Source organism: Sebastes umbrosus, chromosome 22 (genome assembly GCF_015220745.1).
Source record: "Sebastes umbrosus isolate fSebUmb1 chromosome 22, fSebUmb1.pri, whole genome shotgun sequence".
Taxonomy (NCBI): Eukaryota; Metazoa; Chordata; class Actinopteri; order Perciformes; family Sebastidae; genus Sebastes; species Sebastes umbrosus.
The window spans coordinates 8,116,683-8,138,118 of NC_051290.1; the positions used below are offsets into that span (position 1 = coordinate 8,116,683).

Genomic DNA, 21,436 nt, shown 5'->3' on the forward strand with positions numbered 1-21,436 from the left:
CAGCCAGGGCAGCGTGCTCCTCTGAAAGCTGATCTTTCTGCTCGCTGTCACAAACAAAAGCCCTGCTAAACATCAAACAGGCTTTTACCAAGCAAAGGAAACATCAAAGACTTCTTTCCCTCTGTCTGCTCCTCTGCACACTAAAGTGCTCCATGTTTGCCATTGTGTATGGAGTTGTTTTTCACCACAACTTCATTAGGTTAGAGAAACCTGCATGACAGTGTGTGGTTAGGAAGCCTTATGTAGAGGTTCCTATATAGTCCATTCAATGTATTTAAGTGGCACAATCAACACATCATTAGCTATTGTATGTCCTGATGATATTGGACACCTGAATAATTAACATCTAATTTAGAGTGACAGGTATGTTTTAATATATCTCAGGTGTCAGGTTACGGGTATATGCAGCACATAAAAGAAGATACCATCTAAACATGTGCAATAGCAATTTCACAGCAATCAGATGAAATTATAGGATGTCCTTTCTATCACAGGACAGACCATAATGAAAGAATGGGAATGATCAAAGCAGTCTGCCCACTCAATGTGCTAACATGAGGCAGGTAATCACAACCAGAGGGCTCACACTCAACGCACCAGAGGAAAGTAATGTTCCTGATCGTGATTTCTTAGGTTTTTTGTAGTTTATGATACCACATCTTACTGTATCTTCACTCTAGCTGACTGAGCCAGCTACACCCCCCCCCTTAAAGACAGTAATGTCAGTCAGGATCGCCTATTTGTGTTAGATTGTCATGTGCAACAATTCTTGCCAGGACAGATGGTCTGTAGCCATCACGACCATGATACCAAGCCACTTAGTAATCAAAGGTACATCCTCTTTCGGGAAATCATCACACAGACAAGCTCAAATGAATATACATACAAATGATTCACATTGTTAATGCGTTGCATTTTTTTGGACACAAAAACAGCAGATTGTCAGTCAGTCAGCTTGGAGCTCTCCTGGAGTGGTGGCAGGGTCGGGGGAACAGAAACTGGGCCAGAGACAGCCTGTACAACAACAATCTGCAGTGCACAGTGTCTAATCCAGGAAACGACTTCTCCCACTGCAGGACATTAGAGGCCTGAATTCACAGACTTGTTTATCAGCCCGCAGCTTATGAATAATTAGAGAGAAGATTTCATTGATAGGAGCAGGCTGTTTGTTTGTACATACCCGAGACTGCCTTCTGAGTCGATTCATGGAAAGACGAATGACTGGGCTTTCTAAGTCTTGATTTAATTCCTTTTTCAAAATTGTAGTGGCATTAAGCAAATGAAGACAAATGAGCCAGGATGAAATTAACCATCATGATAAACATTGACTCTATATAAGTAAAAAAAAGCAGTAAAGATAATGCAGGTATACAACTTTAGAAAACATTCAAACTCAAAATCACTAATTTGTAACTGAATAAGTGTTGATTGCGTTGGTCGCCTTGTCATCAGCTCCCACACATCATCAGGAAGTGTTAATTGCTTCACTGCTCCTTGTTTAATTGTATTTTATTTATTTTTTTATTTCATGGTTGAAACACTCTGTTCTAATCAGTTGCAAATTGTTTTGTCACAAACGGAGAAAGTAAGGAGAACGTTGATGTGTGATTGAAAAGTAATCATCCAGTTATTCCAGTAGGGCTGTCAATCAATAAATATATTTAATCACCATTAATTGCATGACTGTTTATAGTTAATCACGATAAATCGCAAATTAATTGCACATTTTTTATCTGTTCAAAATGTTATTGAAAGGGAGATTTGTCAAGTATTTAAGTACCAACATGGGAGTGGGCAAATATGCTGCTTTATGCAAATATATGTATATATTTATTATTGGAAATCAATTAATAACACTAAACAATGACAGATATTGTCCAGAAATCCTCACAGGTACTGCATTTAGCATAAAAAAAATGTTTTCTCGCAGGCCTCCGGTGAACGGTATTTAAAAAAACTTAGAACATTCTTGATAAATTGAAGTAAATCCATATCAAAACATCCTTTTACAAACTCTCACACACTTTATTAGGCTACTCTATCAAAAAGTAAACACAACTACATGCCAAGCATACCTTTCTGTAGGCCCATAAGGCATTTCTTAAATATATCTCAATCGAAAGATTAAGTACAAGTAGGCCTATAAACCAAGTATACTGAGACTTTTCTGTATACTTAAGTATACTTTTGTTAAATATATCTCTGATAAGTACATAAAAAGTAAAATGAAAGTATACTCTTATTTTAAGTTTAAAAGAAGTACACTAAAAGCACACTTGAATAAACTTCTTTTTAGTGAGGGAGTGCAAGGAACAGTGTAGAAAACTGTCACTGGACTTGATTGGTCAGAAGTATAAACTTCCTAAATGCCGGTATCCTACACATGGACGTCCTTTAGTAACTGCATGACAAGAAAAACTGTTCATTGATTTATTAAGATAAGTCTCCTTTAGCATTCATTCATGTGACGTAATGCATCACTCTGACTCGGTACGTCTTTACAATCACTGTTTCTGACAGAGGACACAATGAGTGGAATGGTTGGAAGGCTTTCTAAGTGTGTGTGTCTTTGTGGCCAAACTGCCAACCCCAAAAATTACAGAACGGAGACCAGCCATTTCCATCCACCCACAGAACACAACCACCACTACGCTCTGCCATCAGCCTGACAACCGCTGCGCCCTCCAAAAAACACTTTATGAGAGCTCTGGAGGTTGAAAGGAGGGAGGCGAGGAGACGCTCAGCCCAGAGAAGGCAGCGGACACTCAGTCGGGCTCTGCTGGGCTGTGGGGCTGTGGTGTGGGAGTCCTGGAGGTGTGCCAGCTCGACTGTGGGAGAACTCTGGGAGATGTTTACCATGTGAAAACCCCAGGGAGGTCCACTCATTAAATCCCACCAGAAATTGGCCAATCTGGGGTCTGCCTCGCCACCCCAGCTCCAACCCCCACAACAACTTCCTTTCAGATTGTTTCTGGGAGGCATTATTCGACTTAAGGCATGATGACTGACAGCTGTGGAGCTGTAGATGGACGGTTCTGACTCACAGTTAACCTCTCTGAGACCCGCCCGACTTTACCGTCTTTCAGAGGCTCTAGCAGGTTCAGTTTTAGAGCTAGGGTGGAGCTTATCTGGAAGGAGGCTAAATAACAATCCAACGTTTGGCGAGGAAAAACTGTCATGGCCCTTTTCAAAGGGGTCCCTTGACCTCTGACCTCAAGATATGTGGATGAAAATGGGTTCTATTGGTACCCACGAGTCTCCCCTTCACCCACTTTATGATAATCACATGCAGTTTTTTTGAATGCAGTCTAAATGTGTTATTTTTCGCCTATTCTAAAATTATGTATTTGAATACTTCTACATACTGGGGTCCCTAAACAGTCTTGGAATTACATAAATTGGGTTTCACTGTAAAGCTCTTGTGAATTCAATTGTATTCATGTGTGATGATGTTAGTCCCCATAGTAGCCATTTCATTGTAGTGAGACCATGTTTTCATGGTATAAAATGACCTGTGGTGACCTCTAGGATAATCACAGCCTCATGAAACTTTACAGCCACAGACAAGAGACCTAGAGCATTTAGAGGATGGATGGCTTTTCTAGGTAGATTAGACAATAAGGGGGTTTCTGAGCAGTTTCCACAACAGAAGCGTTCATTCATGTTTATTACAAATTCATGACTAGAACATCTTGACACACAGTGCTGAGCTGCATCTCAAATTACTCTTCAGGTCTCGGCTTTCAGATGATATACTGTACTTCTACATGACATCTACTGTTGATCTGCTATCTCCCCCTAAACAAACGCTGTAAACAGGCTGGTCGATGTGTTTAAGCCACCACGCCACTGTCTGGTGCTACATACACAAGGAAACTATTAGCCAAACTCATGTGGTTAAGTAATTGGTAATTGGCTTCCTTTTTTAATTGACTCTGTGTTGAGGGGGAAAACTAACCCGCTGTTTGGGTTTAAACGCACCAATAAAAGTCTTGTATTTTCTTTTTTGTCTGAACAGAATCAATCAGATATCAAAGTGTCAAAAGGTACGAAATCCTAAATGAACCCTAATGAATCCCAAGCCCCTCACATGTGTCCTCACATCAGGGTTTAAGTGAAATATTTGAAGCTATGTGTGTATGTTGCTTCAAATACCACTGGGTCAAAACGGCGTGCCCCGAAAGCATTCTCACGCTCCAACTGAGCCTTCCCCAAAATACAACAGGAAGTAGGGGGTTAGACCATGAGGCGAGGGGTCACGCAGAGGGGGTTCTGGCTAAATGAGTGAGTCACAAAAAGAAGGATTTGAAGGGACATAGTATTCTAATGCCATATATGTCTATTTCTGTATGTTTATCTCAGTGCATGGGAGCTGCCTTTTCTCACCATCAGTGTATTTTCAGCATTCCTCTCTCCAGCTGAGCTGTATCCACAGTTTCATAAATACTAATAACAATAACACAGAAGTGAAACTTTAGCCTTGAACCTCTGGGACATTTTATATTTTTATCAGTACAAACAACAACAACAACAGCAATCTGTTTTCTTGTAAAACAGAAAACTCGGGGCAGAGAAACGTTACCTGGCAGCTGGCAGGCCTCAGGGCGTCACACTGTGCCTTTAAAACAGCTGTATTTCATTTGTTGTAAACCACGTTAAAGAAACAATCCAATTTTGGGGGGACATTATTTTTTTTTATGCCATCTTACACAGTCTGAGTCTGAGTCTTGTCATCCTGTGTTGGCATTTTGCAGGCAATTTTGCATTTTGCAGGCAATTTTGTGGCATCATCTCGTGTCTGTGTGTTGAGTACGAAGCTGGAGTAGAGTGGTTAGCCTAACTTAGTATAAAGAGTGGAAACAGGTGGAAACAGCTGTCCAAAGTTCATGTCTACAGCCAGCCATGCCAGCAGCTCTGTGAGGTTGTAGCCTACATAAACACAGTGGTACTTAGAGCTAAATGCTAATGTCAGCATGTTAACGAGTGACAATGACTATATTTACATGCATCAAATATTCAGTTTTTTGCACTTTGCAATTCAGAAAAAGACAATATTCCCACTAAGTTGTTTACATGTCTGTGGGACATGACCATTCCACTAATATTCCCATTTACATGCAGCCGTGCATACTCTGATTAATGTAAAGTGTCATCATGACGTCCATCATGCTGACCTACAAACAACCCATTTAGCTAAACAAGTCAGCTGGCCAACTCGTTGTCTATTTCAACACCATTCTCGGCTGTGTTTGACAGGTTTTGATGCCGTCACATGTTGTTTATCACGTCAAAATATAGAAAAGTGGAAGGAAGTGGCAGGACCCGCTTGTGCCATTTTGCGTCAAAATTATGTTTTTTTCAAAGTTTTCCACCAGTGGCGGTGGACTTGTTTGTGAACACAGCCTCCCTCTTTCAGTCCTTCAACCACCAACCACTAAATCCACAGTAAAGGACCTACAGTCTCTCTGTTCTGGACTCACAGAGATGAAGCTGATCTTCTCATCTGGCTCTGTGAAAAGAAGAAGGCAAACGTGTTTTCACGAATGTCAGCGTGTTCTTTAAAAGGGGTTTTCATTTGAAGCTGCAGCCTCCCACATAGTGACAGGATGTGACCTCTAAACCTGTCGACAGACCGTTTGAGGACAGAGAGAATGAAGAGCTCATGAAGCCAGCGTTCCAAAGTGAGTCAGCTCTCCAGGTGTTAATAAGAAGACCCCAAGATGTTGTTGTCTGGCGTCAGTGTGCTTTCATGGACATTTAATTAAAGGGCAGAGTAAGACCTGCTCGTGACAAGAGCACAAACTACATCTGTCTGCATTTTAGTGGACATCCTCTAAAACTGAACCCAAAACTGATGCAAATACACAGACAGGCACAGAGAGACACACTTCCTGCGGTGAACACTCAGGCAGATACATGATGTTAAGATGTACTGCGAATCATTACCAGCCGCGACAGCCATGCTGGTATTGTTTTCACCTGTGTTGAATGATAATGATGATAATGTTGAATGTGAAATGGACTTTTCATTTTGTAATTTTTTGAACTGCCAAGGATGTATCAACCCTGTGTCCCACAAAATGACGTTCCCATACAACCAAACAGTATAACCAAAATATGTTTTGAGGGAAACGTATTTTCTCCCGGATTACGGTCGCAGTTTTAAACAGTTTTAAACATGTGATTAACGTTGTAAATGGAAACAAAACAAAACGAAAACACAACAAAACTACTTCGTTAAGTTCAGGCAACAAAACTACCGGTTAAGCTTATTAAAAAAACATTATGGTTTGTCTTAAAAATACTTAAAAACAAAACAAAAACGTTTCACACAAGACACTGGTCTCCTGGGGCAAAGTCTGTGTTTATTGGACCCATCGACCTCCTCTTCCGCCCACCAGTAGTGGACTTTCTCGCTTGTGATACCCGTTATTATAACGTTTTATTCAACATATTTTCATTCACATCCGCTCGTTGTGCTACGTCACTCGCTGTGGCCGTCCGCAGACTTACAAAGGAATTTCTGATATGTAAAAGACAAATTTTATCAACAACAGAATATGTTTCCTTCCAAACGTAATTGAGAATGCAATTTAGTTGTATGGGAACGTCATTTTTGGGAGTCAGGGCTGGATGTATAACTGTCACCTTTGATACTCAAAGACTAAATCTGATGATAATGAGACCTGATTTATGGACATCAGAGTCACTGCTATCACTAAATATGGTGATTCCAGCAGTATTCCAGTAGAGAATAAGTTATGAGTTTGAGTCAAAGCATTATCAGGGAAACATTATTTATCTTCATTAGGGTTGCTTACTCAGGCCTCAACAGACCCTGAGATAATGCGGAAATTCTTCTATATCACATGACAGAAAAATTAGCTCAACTTGATATTAACCTTTCCAAACATAGTCTCCAGGCTAAATCAAATGATTGATCATCACGTCTACATCGGCAGTCAAAGGGATTCAGCATTAGAGACGGAGCTGTGGAGCTAGACGCATTTCACTCACAGCGCCTCGGCCTTAAATGGGGAAATAAAGACCGTTTGATTAAAGATTAAGACCCTGCAATCAGCCACATTCTCTAAAGCCTGTGATCCACTGCAGGGCACTTGGGCCGAGAAAATATGCTGGATATTTCATGTTCATAAAACGCCTGGAGTGGAAGGAGGGAGAACAAACAAAAACAAGAGCGAGCTAATCTCTGGAGAGGATGACAAGGCTGCGGTTTCACTGTTTCTCAGCTGTATTTCTCATCCGGATGGAGGGAGAGGAGGAAGGCTGAGAGCGAGAGAGGGTCTCTTATGGGAGAGGATGACAAAGTGAGGGAGGAAAAATGGGTGTCCTCTTCATCCCTTAAGGAGTTGACCTCACTTGCTCCCTAAGCCACTTTTAGCTAAAACTCCTCCGCTCTGCAGCACCAGTAGTCATGTCTGGACCTTTGTACGCTCTATAAATAGCTGCTTATGCTCCGGCTGAGTGGGAACAAGTTGTACCCGTCACCCCGAGGGGCCAAGGAGGAGAATGGGAAACACGAAGTCCCATGGAGATCACATCAACAGGACTCACAGCCACAGCTGAGGATCTAAACAAACTGAGGGTTTCTGGCATCCTCAGTTTGATTAATCCCCTTCAACACCTTCATGTGTTGAGTGTGGGAAAGTGCTTCTGTTGGAACTTATTGAACAAAAGTTATCACCTACTGACAGTTCAGTCGTGACACATCTGCAGCACACCGGGCTGCCAACTTTTCATCTTATTTCGGAGCAAGATAGTAAAGTTACTTCAGATGTTACATGGTGATAGTCAGGGTCATCCTGAACAGGATTACATTGAACATTTCAGCAAATCTCTAAAAAATGTTGGGTTTAGGGATGAGGATATTTTCTATGTGTTACAGTTTGATGTGATTTTCCCTTTTATTACCCAAAAAAAAATTGTGCAGTAAAATAACTTGACATGAACAAAGCAAACCTATTACAGATTATTTTTATGATATATTTTTATATTTCAAATATGAGGAAATTAGGGCTAATATATAATGTCTATTAATCACATTATCATTGCATATCATCGCATTAATTTCAAATTAATCACACATTTTTTTATCTGTTCAAAATGTACCTTAAGGTTGAGATTTGTCAAGTATTTAATTCTCTTATCACCATGAGAGTGGACAAATATGCTGCTTATGGAGCAATCAATCTTTATTAAAATAAATTACTGACATCTCCGTGTTGTTTAGATGAAGTACGCAAATTCTGAGAATTTTGTCTTGAAAACAGAATTTTTGAAACTAGTTTGAAAGCTTCCTTCACATGCAACCCTGACAATCGCCTCAGTCATAGTGTGAAGTCATAGTGTGAAGCGGAGGTTTCTCCCGGGCAGTAAGCTCCTCAACATAATGACTTGCCCTTGTTTCAACCGGTTGAGGCAGATGGTCTGGTTCTGCTCGAGGTCTGGTTCTGCCCGAGGATTCTACGCGCTAAAGGGGAGTTTTTTCTTGCCACTGTCGCACCAAGTGCATCCTCATGGGGGATCTCTTGTTGGGTCTCTAAATTATAGAGTACAGTCTAGACCTGCTCTATATGAAAAGCGTCTCGAGACAACCTCAGTTATGATTTGACGCTATATAAAAATAAATTGAATTGAATTGAATGGTGTCTGAGGTTGTGAGTTTGAGACGTGATCGAGGCAGAACACACATACTAATGCCTTAAAGGGTTAATGATGATGGACCATCCTAACCCCGACCCACATCTGCACAGCAGCTATAATTGAAATTGTGTCATGAAATGTGACACAAAGCTGTACAGCTCACCTCCGGAGGAAAGTAAAGGGATATTTAGCCTTTTACGAGATGTGAAAAGTATGACTCATCTCCATCATGTGTGGCCTGTCTTGGCAGGACACGGCAGCTCAGGTACAAACTTAAATCAATCAGCTTAATCAACTTGGATTGTTAACAAATGTGAAACATCTTTTCAGATCCTGCTCAAGCAAAACGTGTTTTGTCCACTCCAAGAAAGACCTCCTCCACAACAAATAACAGTTCCGCAAAGCAGATTAATGAAGGCAACATCTGTAGGTTTTTACCTAACCGAGCCTTTGGAAAAGACCCAGGAGCCATCACTGCCTTTTTGTTCACCATAATGGTTAATCTACTTTCATTAGTGTGACTCATTAAGACTTAAATGCCTCGGCTTGCATAATCCCAGTGATGGATGACGGAGAGGAGGCCTTTAGAACACAGAAACCAGACCACAGCAGGATCACAAGGAACACAGAGCAGCTAATGAATGCAGATGTGTCTAGTTGCATCTTCCTTAATGAAGTGAGGAGCCAGAGCCAGCTGTTTCGTCACCAGGGACCAGGTCCCAGCTGTTTACAACTGGAAAGACCATTAAAAGCATATCTTTCCACTGATTTGTTTTCAAATTGGATTACTCATACAGGATCATGTTGTATGATGGTCGCTTCAGTTGATTGTTGGTTGTTGTTGACAAGACTTTACATTCTGATTTATATGGAAATGCACTTTACACTTTCTAGAAATAAGATGGAGAAATATTTTTTTCCTATATTTTAATCTGAATATGGAAATTAGGTCCTCTTCACAGACAATCTAGATTCAAAAATACATTCACTACAGTAGTGTACAATGTGGTTGGATTAGGAGTTTGAGATATGCGCAGTCACATTTCACAGATCCCTGAAGTGTGTACTTGGCAGTAGTATATCTTCATGAAACAGATTTATGTCAAGACGTTCTCGAAAAGAAAAAAGGATTTTTATATTGCTGACATCTTTTTTTGTCAAAGACTTTACAAAAGCCGGATTTTTCGAAGTAAAGTTATAGATGGCAATAAGGATGAAAAAGTATAGCCAATACTCCCCAGGTGGATTTGCAGTATTGACTGCCATGATATTTGGTTCAGACTCAGTCTTCAGATTCCCCTCAGGATGAATTGCAGCCTAATAACTTTGGTGATCCTCTGACTTTTCGTCTAGCGTTATCATCAGGTGCAAATATCAATTTGTTCAAAACTTTGGTTTAGGACCAAATACCTGCAAGACATTCCCATAAGCCTCATTATTATGCTAATTAGCAAATTGTAGCATGCTAACACGCTAAACTAAGACGGTGAACATATTAAACATTAGACCTGCTCAACATCATACTTCCATACTTCAGTTACAGCACTTCTAGAGTTAATTTAACCCAAACCGCGATCTTTCCCTAAAGCTAACTACGTAGTTTGTTGCCTAATGGTACGTGTCCACAGGCTCCGTGCTTTCCACGCTCCACATTCATTGTCTATGTAAGCAGCCGCACAATGCATTCTGGTAGCGTGGCGTCGCGATTCGAGAGACTAGGCGTCACGACGCCCGCTCCTCATTTGCATAAAGTTGAGGGCTCGTCTACTTTATGCAAATCACGGGCGTCCGACGCGACTCGCCGCCTCTCGAAACTCACAAGGATCTTTTAAAATAAACGTTGTCGATCCAAATTAAAGACAGATTCATCAACTGCATGGGTTATTTCTCGCCTCAAATGTTTTCAGAAACACATTTCAGTGAACTATTTACGTGAAATAAGAGAAGAAAGTTTCCAAACGAGCCTCCATACTGGTTCCGGTTTGAAAGCTGGGAGCAGCCGCCAACGGCGGGTAAGCTTTCGTCCAATCAGGAGCCGAGTGCCTTGTTTCTAGGGACAGCACACCAAGCGTCCAATGTTGGGAAGCGTCGCGTCCCCTCGCGATAAAAAAAGCCCCTGTGGACACGTACCATCAGCCTAAACAAGTCGATCTATTCCTAAACCTAACAAGGTAGTTTTATTTTGAAAATACTGGAGCGGAAATTAACACGTGCGTCACTTGTTGCTGGACATTCGTAGGAAAAAGCACGAAAAATACTTTGTTGAAAGTCGTGCGGAGTGTCACGAAAAAAAAGGGAAATTTGTGTGTCTATGTACATGAATCGAATAGATTCAATTTTGTGACTATTTCATGAATATCCGTGAGATTGTGTTGGAATAAGTCCGTTCACAACGTGATTGGTTGATGCCTTGATTAGAGGTGCGAAAGCTCAGAAAGATCGATCTCGTTACGAAAAAGAAATTAACCTTTTTGCCCTTTAATATTCATATTCTGTGTGAAAGCACTCATGACAAAAACAACAGCTCGAAAAAATACATTGATGTGGCTGCAGTGCCATTATGTGTCTGAAAGGACCTGAGGGAGGGAGGGTGGTGGAGGCACATACATCACAGTGTGGGGGGCGTCTGTTTGGTTCTTTATCTACAACATAATACAGAGCAGATTTTGACCCCTGCCATTTCACAATCACACATCAGCTGTACAAAGGGAAACCTAAAGGCAAATGTGTTTGGATTACAGCTTATTCCTGCATAAAGTGCTGCATGATGAGGTTTGCTGTATGTTCAGTTGTAATGTGAATATTATAAAGCTTTTTTTGCTGGATTTAATATGAGAAAAGCCGGCCGGGGGGAAGCCTGCTGCTGAGAGGGAGGAGACGGACGATAAGAGACCAGAGTGATGGAGAGATGAAAGCAGAGGAGTCATGATGAAACACACAGATAAAGTTGAAAGGGAGGCTGATAACGGCCATGTACACACTGTCTTAGCCTGTGTCCACCAGATACCTCTGAAAAAACACATCATCTCATTCATGTGAGAAGTGGCGCTTAGCACGGCACCGCCTTTCTGTTAGTGCCTATAGCTACAAGTGGGATGAAAAAAAGATGTAAAGAATGAAAGAGCAGCCCAGTCGCACAACAGCTTGTGAAATATTAACGGAATTTAAAGTATTGATTCGTCTACACAGACACAATTTTCACTTTTTTTTCGTGATGGTCAGCATGAAATTAATTCGTATGTAATCCACATCATTGTACCGGGAAGTATAGAGAGTGGCAAACTCCGTGTAGGGAGGACGTCGGGGTGGATGGGTGGATAAAAAAAACACAGGACTTTCACCCAGATGTTCATGTCCCGTGCGAAACCACCAAAATCAGAGTTGATTTATTTGTCACGTAACTCCCGTACATAAGTTACAGCACTTCAGGAGTTATTTTAACCCAAACAGTGATCTATTCCTAAACCTAACTAAGCAGCTTTATTTTGAAAAGACTAGACAGGAAATTGTGCGTCACGTGTTGCTAGACATTCGTAGGAAAAAGCACTAAAAATAAGTTGTTGACAGTCGTGCTGAGCATCACAAAAATATGAATATATAATATAATGTTTACTAATTATTAGTAATCCATTTTTGAAAATGAGGGCGACCAGCCCCCCCCAAGAAGGTGGCGTCCTATAGTCGACCGCTTATATGGCCTAGGCCTTAAGCCGGCCCTGTCTGGCGAAACCACATCAGAACTCTTTGGCGTTGCGTGACTTTTTCTTGGGTAGCGTCACTTCTCACAAGTTGCCGGTACTCTTTTCTGCCCTCTCCATATCAGGTGGTCTGGGAGATTCATAATCATACGTCACAGCGCCAGCGTTTTTGTGCGCTTAAGCAGTATGAGCATAAACAAGAGAACGACTCTGCTGTAATTTATCGATACCATACGTCCTTCACGTCCCTTTTGTAAAATAATTAGAGAACTGTTCGTAATAACTATTTTTAGTTGTGAATAAATATATTTAATGCAACATTATTTTATAGTTTTCTAAGTCTGCTCTTTTGAATTATAGGATATGATTTTACAGGGCAAACATTTTCAGAAGAATTAAATTCAGAACGAGGGCTATGATATGTGTAAATAATAAAATCATTATTCGACTATTGTAAGTTATGTCTTTCATTTTTTTTTTGTTATCTATAGTAATAATAACGGTCCAAAATGATGTAAAATCACATAGTTTTAGTACAAAAACCTTCACATTTTCTTGAGGGAGGACCTACAAACCCAATATCTCCTAGTATCCTTTATTTAGTGTATAAATTCAGAATGTGTCTCTCGAGCATCCTGACTGGAACACTGCTCCTAAAACCTGAACGAAGAGCTCCCACACCTCATTCTGCATTTAGACCTGCCTGTCTGGATGGATGGTGCTGATTCCAGTCCACAGACATCCTATAATATATTATAGAGCGATGCTACAAATAACACAGGAAAGCACTTTAACTATTAACACTATATACAAACACACCACCTTAACCCTATAATATTTCAGTTGGAACATTATTGGAATATTATAGGCCTACTATAGAAGATGCATAGTCCAAATAAGAGAGTACTAGCACTTATTTGTTTCTACCTCAAGCACTGGTCGTGACATGAGGATGCTGAAAGGTCTCTGAATCCATCTGAAATTCATTGGAGCTTTTAGTCACTCAGTCACACACGCATCAATACAAAGATGCATTGTCAAGCACCTTCATTGTTAAGCTGCCACTTTGTTAACAGCAGACAACCATCTGGAATAAAAGCCAAAGCACAATGACAAAAAAAAAAACACTCAGTGTTTCAAGGCTGTCAGGCTGTGATATCAGCGATGACAGGTGGAGAACATTGTGTTTCATAAAGATGGGCTCCCATGAATCTTATCACCGCTGTCATGCTCTGCAACAGGCCAGCAGTGTAGCTGATGAACGATAACAATGAAAGATGAGACCGATGCTACGGTGCTGAAAGAGATTCCATCTGTCTTACAGCGCCGGGTCGTCCTCGTGTCTGGAATCACAAACCAACACTGAGCTGCTTTCAGCTTTATTCAGCTGATTACAGCTCACGTCTTGGTCTAATAACAAATAATGGTGAGAGTGACTATGGAAGTGAGGTGGCAGAGCTCCTCTCTTGGTGCCAACCACTTCAGAAAAGCTTACAATGAATCACCAGCGCCAGATTAAACACCGGATGGGCCCTGGGTAAAATGAGCTGTGGACTTCTGTTAATGTGAGGACTGAGCTCCGGTGACCTTGGTTACTAAAGGTTAATTCGGTTGAATGCTTAAAGTCTCCCTCTAGTCAATTTTCTTTCATTTTATTTTTTTCATTGCAGAGTTTGTTTTCACATTCATCTGCTGAAGGAGGAAAGTTTCTCTGTACTCACTTTAAATCTCAGTTTAACACGAGTACGTACTGTACCAGCAGGATTTATGACATCACAACTTTTTTGCAGCCAATCATGAAGCAATATGTCACCTGGAAACTTGAAGCCTCCAGTGTCGGAGACATCTTGTGTCCAGCAGTCTTTTTAAAATGAAGCATAGATTTTGGATTTTTCAATGTAGGAGAAGGAAATGTAATTTTAAGGTTTTTTGTTGAAAAACCATATCTCAAAAACAGTATTTTTATACTTCTTGAACATGTCTTAAAGTTTAAAAAACGACTAACTAAAAGCAGTTCAAGAATACGCTAAATTCCACCAATCTGTTGAAACTCTGAGAGTCAGTCAAAATAACACAGCTATCTTATAATCTTCACGTGTGGCGTCGGCCTATGGTTTACTACGTTAGCCATCTGTGTGTTTACTGTGTCACTAACTGAGAGCTGTACGTGTGTTTGCATTTTCATAGTTTGTCTATTGGATTGAATCCAAAGTGACAGAAGTAGTCTCCTGGTGGCGCGGAGGATGAAACGAAAATATGAGTAGTTTTCTCATTTCTGTCACTGATTTTATCCAATAACCAAACTATCAAAACGTACTTGGGCATGCTCATTCAGTAGATATCTCGGCAACACAATAAGGGCTGTCACAATATCATATTTTCACTACATGGTTATTGTTGCCAAAAGAATTCACAAGAGTATATTATTGCGATATCTTTAGAAAATTTGAAAAAAAAAAATAATAATGCTATCATTTTTAACTTTGTTTATTGTGTGTTTTTTCTCTTATTTTGGTAAATTAATTACGTTCAAAATGTGTGTGGGGAGGTGGAGAGAGAGTCTGTAACCATGACTGTATATATATAAAATAATTTAAAAGGTGCTGAATTATTTACATGATATTATCATATGTGTATTAGCATGATATCAATATTTAATTTTTAAATACATCACGGTTATCGTCAATACCGGTATATTGCGACACCCCTAAACACAATACAAAGGCGTCTGTAACCTCTTCACATCCCGTTGATAATGTTAGGGTTTTTTAATGTTTTAAACTAAACTTCTAGCAAGATTTTACATATTTCACTTTTAAATGGGGTAATAAACAGTGAATTATTGCTTCCCTGATAATCAGAACAGATGTAGTTGTTGATCCAGTTATGTGCAGATGCGTCACAATGGATGTACTCACTGGGGAAAGGGACTCCTTGGTCCTTGACCTTTTCCACTAATGTTCCACTGAGACATACTGTATGTACTTACAGAAGACCTCCAGCACTGTGCAGAAAGCTGATAGTGTTGTAACACAGTGCTGCTTGGATCTTAATAAAGCTTCCACTATCCTTCCTTTTAGACCGGAGGATTAAATTACCACTCTGCGAGGTTGTTGAGGAAAGCCTCGTCTTGTGCGTTTATGTGCTCAGCGCCTCCTGAGATCAGTGGAATTACACATTTTGCATAGTTCTCCAACTGTTTGGCCTATACCTTAACTCACAAGTTAGCAGCCCCCACAATCTGAGCAGCAGGAATCCAGCAGAGGCACTTCCTGTTAAGACGATGAATCAACCCCAGAGATGAGGGGGTCGAGGTCATCTTTACTTGCATACCGGAGCGCGGATTCTCTCTAAATTAAATTAGCATGAATGCAATTCCATACAGCCCCCAGTTCAGAGGGACGCCTGGCTGCTGCAGTGACAGGGGTGAAAGGTCAGATCACACTTTCCGAACCACTTGATGATGTTATTCCAGGAGCACCCCCCAAGCTGTTTGCTTTGCTAATGCAACCTGAGACCTCAGTCTATGAATATGACATATGCCTCCACGCTAAAGTAAAGGAAGTGTCATTCATCATCTGGCCATGCTACTCAGTGCATTTCAGGAATTATTTATTTAATCCAGATGAACTTTATGTTGCCTGCCCTTGGTGTCGACCTCTACAGTACTGTTCCCAGGATGATATCAAAGCTGACAACCTCGCTGTGAAAAAAGCTGCACACATTCACTGCACCTGACCGTTGTTCAACAAGAAATAGTGACAGTGCGACTGTGTTGGAAAAATACAAACGTGCACATTCCTAAGGTCATGACAGGTGACACTCATTGCCCTTAAGGCCTATTTCTGTTTCGGTGTCGGTCACCTAGTCAATGAACTTGTAGCGCCTATTTGAGGACAAGTAACCCTAAAAACGACAGAAGTGTCAGTCAGACAGACAATGTGAGATATACGACTGTGAGCCTGCACGCAAGGGTATAAATGTCACGAAGCGGAGAGCTTCAGGGATCTCAGCCCTGAACATTTATGTTGATGGTTGTTTGCCCACTTGCAAGTGTTTATTAAACCTTTAAAAGACTTTCTCTTGATTTTTGAGTCCTTCTTTACAGAAATTGCCTCCACAACGACTCCCCTTCAAACAAAGAATTGTCATTTTTGCATTTCTGTTGATCTATGGCTACCTATGGTACCCAGAGAACCCATTTTCATTCACATATCTTGAGGTCAGAGGTCAAGGGACCCCTTTGAAAATGGCCATGACAGTTTTTCCTCGCCAAAATGTAGCCTAAGTTTGGAGTGTTATTTAACCTCCTTTGCGACAAGCTAGAATGACATGGTTGGCACCAATGGATTCTTTAGGTTTTATAAGTTCATATGATGCTAATCTTGGCTTTGAAATCACAAGTTGCATTAATGCGTTAAAGAATTCAGTGGCGTAATTCATTATTATCGCGTTAACTTTGACAGCCTTAAAATAAGGACATTTCCATCATAAATCGATGCATAAAAATTCACCAGAATGCACGAAGTGAAGTGTTTGATGCTCAAACTTTCCATGAATTTTATCCACTTCTGTATCCCCTCCAATGTTGAAATGAAATCGACGCCCTTGTTCCCCCTGCTTCCAATCTGGTGCTCGGCACACAGAAATCAAAACTACACAGATCTTCTCATTTGATGTTGAGTTCCAAAACTATGGGATGGTTCCTACAAGAGATAAATCAGACCCACATTCCTCGTCTGCCCTGTTGCAACCATGAACACAGAGGAGGAATGAGGAGTCTAATCCAAGCAGGCAGGCAATCCTTCAGCATTTATTTCATCCTCGTGGCTAAACACACACAAACAAGGGTCGTGTGAATGCTGCATAACTTCTGCCCCTGTCTAATGACACTGAACCCTGGGAGATGAATGCACTCTCACTTTTCTCTCTGACACATACATGCACATTCCTCCTGTCCTTTCCACTCTCTACACAGTCTTTCACACCTCAGACTGTTCAGCGTTGTCCTACAGTGTGTCCTGGACAAAGGAGTTATCAGCCTTCACAGCAGATAGAATAACAAGCTTGAACCCCGGCTGGCGGTGGTATGTAATCACATAGAGAGAGGACTGTACTCACATGTTAGATAGAGCCTGTGTGTATATTTGTGTCTATACATACTGAGACAGTGAGAGAGTGAGAGCTGTGCAGAAGGGAGAGGGTTAACCAAACAGTGTTCATAACCTGCCAAGTGGCTTGCTATCGCCGCGGCTCGGCTCGGGTTTATTTGCTGAACGTGGAGAGGAGAATGACGCCATGCCACAGGGCCACATATGTTGTGTGCAGAAGAAGAAGAGATAACATGAGGAGAGGACAGCTGGAGTGTTTCATTACAGAGAAAACCCAGATACAACACCTCCGTCTCTCACCTTCGGAGAAGATTTACACCACCGTTAGTATCCAATAAAGAGAGACACCGCAGGACAGACTCATCAGGACACTGATATTTTATCGTCTGTGACCATCAGGTATAAGGATCCGCTAAACGTACAATATCATTATATTTACTATCCTACAGTGGTGGAAGTCATCAAGTACATTTACTGAAGTACTGTACAATTTGAGGTACTTGAACGTTACTTGAGTATATCCATTTTATTCTTTATATTTCAACTCCAATACATTTATTTAATAACTCCAGTTACTAGTTACTTCTAAGTCATCATGTGTATCTCAGCTGACTACAACTGAGTCCTAAAACACCTAAGTGTGTCTGGAAGTCAATGGGTTTTTAGTTAGATGCCTGAAATAAGATCTGTGGTTAACACAAGCTGAAGAGATTTTAACGTTTTGTTCTATGATGTAAAATACGATAATGGAAAAATCCCATTGGCTTTTTGTCGAGGGAACCATGGAGATGCTAACTTCCTGGTTGGCCTACAAAAATACGTCATCCCTGGAGCTCTCTATAGCAGAAAGCCTGCGGTACAAAGGTATGAAGTTTGAGAGACGTTGGTGTTTATAGGCAGGCAGGCTCTAATGAAGAGATGGTGGTTGGTTGATTGGAGGTCAGGATATCTCAGCCTCTGTTACTTGGATTTTGATCGTCTTGTGAGTCTCCTAACTTCACGGAAGTACAATAATCACTGTGTTATAGAATGACAATAAATGAACCATGAACTATTTGCACATGCATTTACAAAGTGTCCCACAAATGCAGAGAGTCAGTAGCCTCTCAACAGGAGGTCATGTTAGTTCTTTCAGCTCATCAAGACCTGCTTACAGATCCAGGCTTGATAATATCAAAGAAGATGAAGCTTTCCAGTCGCTGTGATGAGATAAAATTGGTAATTTCCTAGTTTAACGTTCCTCTCTTTGGGTGGTTGATGCTCTCTTGAGGCCATTTAAATTTTCTCCATTTTAAATTTACCTTTTGATTATGGTCAACTGACGCTGATTGATTGATTGTGACAATGGGCATAAAGACGTAGAGGACGGAGGAGAGGGGGGATGGGAAAAGATGGAGGGGGTAAAAGATTGAGGAGAGGAAATGAATGAGGAATTAAAGGAGAGAGGGAAGAGTTAGAGGAGACGATGGAGGGAAGCAACAGAGACGAGGGCGAAAGGGACAGCAGGAAATTAAGAGAGCATGGAGAATTTAAGACTAGAGGTGATGATGGATGATAGACAGGATGATGGAGGAATGCAGTTTATTGCAGTCATTGAGCCATTCATTCCGCAGAAGAAATATAGTACAGTATTTTTCAACCTGGGACTTATTCTCATAATTGTGTCCATGTGGCTCATGCTAACTCTGCAATTTTGGAAATGCGTCGCCAGCAAAACAGATATTAAGCAGCGTGACCTTTCTAAAGCTTTCTATACAAACTTTGATTTTACATACATTTCAAGTGCTTATGTCTGAGTCCAACCACAGCAAACACAGATATTAGCCCCCTGGATTAGTTACTGTAGCTAATGCAAACCCAGGAGTATAGAAGCAAAGAGACGAAACTCCGCTGCTTTTCTGACAACAGTCGCCATTTTGGACTGAAAATGTCAATGAGTCTGTGGCCATCAGTTTTAGCTAATCCAAGGGGCCACATTTTTGTGTTGCAGTGTTTAAAAACATGAATGCAAAATTATTATCTGGAAAGCTTTAGGAGGTTTGTGCTGCTTGCCATGATGTTTTGTCGGAGTCCACGTTTCCCAAACCAAAGTCGCTTTGCAGCTAGCTACGATAGCTAGCCCACTCAGATAATTTCTTCTTTTTGTCGGACAAATGTTTGAATTGATTTACGTGATTAGAAAATTTGGAAAATTTGGAATGTTTGGAGTTTGCATTTTCTGAATCTCTAATGTTAAGTTTATTTATAAAGCACCTTTCAAGAGCAGACGTCACAAAGTGCTTCAACAAAATAGCATCTAAAAGACAAAATAACAGACATGCCAACATCAATAAAAAACCCCTAAACGACTTAAACAAAAGCTAAATAAATGTGTCTTGAGCTGCTTTTTAAAAGTGTCCACAGATCTTAAGTCCAATGGGACACAGTTTGGGAGGTAGCTACAACCAGCGGGCAACTCCGGGGTCTGAGAAGTGAAGCCAATGCAGAAGTGCCTTAAACTTGCATTCTCTCTAACAGCCAGCAGGGGGCGACTCCTCTGGTTGCAAAAAGAAGTCTGATTGTATAGAAGTCTATGAGAAAATGAGCCTACTTCTCACTTGATTTATTACCTCAGTAAACATTGTAAACATGAGTTTATGGTCTCAATTGCTAGTTTCAAGTCTTCTTCAATACAGCATGATGTTCATTTAGTAAATTATGGTCCCATTTAGAGTCAAATAGACCATAAAGCAGGGGATGCTTTAGGGCGTGGCTACCTTGTGATTGACAGGTAACTACACGGCGTTGTCCGGTCTGGGAGTTGTCCGTGTTTTCGTCTTACAACTTTAACCCTTTCACAGTGTGTTTCCAGTTTACGAAAGTTAATTATAACATTTTTTGTCGCTTGAAAATGTTCTCGGTTGTACTTAGCTTCACCCTCTCTTGTCACTTCTGGTTGCAAAAAACCAAGATGCCAAGCTAGAGGCTTCAAAAAGGCAGTCCACAAACCAATGGGGGACATTGGACTGTGTCCACTTTTTAGGCTATATACAGTCTACGGGTACAACCTCAAAAGTCATGAGCCTGGAGCAAGGAACAACCAGCAAACCCTGATCAGAGGACCTCAGAGACCTGCTGCTGATGTCGGGCTGCAGTAGCTCTAAAACATGATCACAAGAATCTTGAACTGGATTCTGAATTTGATGGGCAGCCAGTGTAAAGAAATCACAATGGGTGAGACCTTTTGGAGGTCAAAATCTTGGCAGCAGCATTTTGGACCACATGTAGGCGAATTAGGTGAAAAGAGAATTGCCGTAGTCAAGACGGGAGGAAATGAACGCATGAATAATCATTTCCGACTCAGCTGTGGACATAATGAGAATAAGTTTAGCAATGTTCCTCAGCTGGTAGGAACAGGAGTGAAACAATTACCATGCCCGTCAAAGCCTGGTCCATAGAAACACCTAGATTACGGAGGATAAGTGACAAAGGTAAAAGCCAGCTTCTGTTTTGTCTGAATTCAGCTGTAGAAAATTATCTGCCATTACATTTTTTATAGAATTGAGGCAATTTAGTAAAACAGACTTTAGACGGCGGGAGTGCAAAGTCTGTGTGACCTATTAGTCAGAATGGCTACAATTATCAGCATAACACCCAGGTTGAAAAACACTGTTATTTTCCTCTAGTTCTTCAGCAGCACAGACAGAGAACAGCATCCCCTGCTAACATTTTCCCTCCTTTTGATTTCCTCTGCCGTCGGGAGATCCATCTGAATTTTAATGCCGTGAAAATGAACGCAGCGAGATGTTCCGTTAGTCTGTTTCCTCGCTCTCTCGACTGTCAATCACAAGCTTTCCTTTCTCTCGAGCGCAAGCCTTTAAAAAATCCAACAGGACTGGAGAAGATCAATTCGTACATCTGGAAGAGGAGATATGACAAGAGCTGTGAAATTCAAGCCACATGACGGCAACTTTAGATGCTGTG

The 21,436-nt window shown here is 40.9% G+C and overlaps 1 long non-coding RNA gene across 1 annotated transcript; it reads left to right on the plus strand.

Moving 5' to 3' along the window:
• Positions 1-5,256: 5,256 nt before the first annotated feature.
• LOC119481974 lies at positions 5,257-10,937 on the plus strand. Its single transcript, XR_005205341.1, has 3 exons — positions 5,257-5,267; positions 7,782-7,785; positions 10,801-10,937. It is a non-coding gene; the product is annotated as an uncharacterized LOC119481974 (long non-coding RNA).
• The last annotated feature ends 10,499 nt before the right edge of the window (positions 10,938-21,436 follow it).